Source organism: Gavialis gangeticus, unplaced genomic scaffold (assembly GCF_001723915.1).
Source record: "Gavialis gangeticus isolate Ggan-Ray unplaced genomic scaffold, GavGan_comp1, whole genome shotgun sequence".
NCBI lineage: Eukaryota > Metazoa > Chordata > Crocodylia > Gavialidae > Gavialis > Gavialis gangeticus.
The window spans coordinates 377,240-378,223 of NW_017729015.1; positions in this window are offsets into that span (position 1 = coordinate 377,240).

Genomic DNA, 984 nt, shown 5'->3' on the forward strand with positions numbered 1-984 from the left:
GCCACCTCCAGCCCTTCAAGGAAAAAAACACCTGAAAAACCCCAGATTCACTGCTCTGGCCAGCGGAAGGCTATCCCCACCTCCCCGCGCCATGCTGGGGGCTCTGCACGAGCCACCGAAGCCCTGAGGCCGCTGCAGGAGTGGTGAGTCTCAGCTTTTCTTTTCTTAAAGGGCTGGAGCTGGCCCAGGCGAGGCACCCATGGGGGGGCTAGGGGATCAAGGGTGGGGGTCAGGGGGCTTGTGCAGAGCCCCCATGTAATGCAGGGCAGTGGGGGGCAGCGGGGATCACCCCCTACCCGGCAGCACCCGGTGAACCGGGGCTTTTTTTTTTCTCTCTTTTTTTTTTTTTTTTTTTTACACAAGTGCTAGGAGCTGGGGCAACCTTTGCTGGGCTGGGAGAGCAGGTGGGGAATGGGCTTGGCCTGGCTGATTCAGCTAAATTTATTCAGGACAGTGATTCAAATCACTGAATCAAATCATTGTCCCCCGAATCGGCCAAATCCAAATCCGAAGTGAATACTAGCGGCTTCGCACAGGCTTAGTACGCAGGCACGCCCCTATAAATACACAAAGCCACATGGAGGCCACAATCCTGGCACACCGGTCATGTCTGCACCACAGAGTCCTGCTTACACTGCTGGGTTGGTCAGGGGTGCATAGTGGCAGGAGCAATAGAGCTGTCCTGAAAGAAGCCTGTAGCCTGGGTGCAGCAATACTGGCAAACACCTTTTACAAGTGGTTTTACATGACCAGGACAGAAGACAGCATTGTTAGTATAAGCTGTGTCCACACTTGGAACCCTTTGTTGGTATACTGAGATACTCTACTTAAGCCAGTAAAGCACTCCTGGCAAAGAAAAAGGTGCAGATATATGGATAAGTGGAGTAGTACTACAACACACAGACCTACATGCATACACAACAACCCACCCACACCCATACCCACACAGCCCAGCTCACAGCCAGCTGAAGCGATGAAAGAACT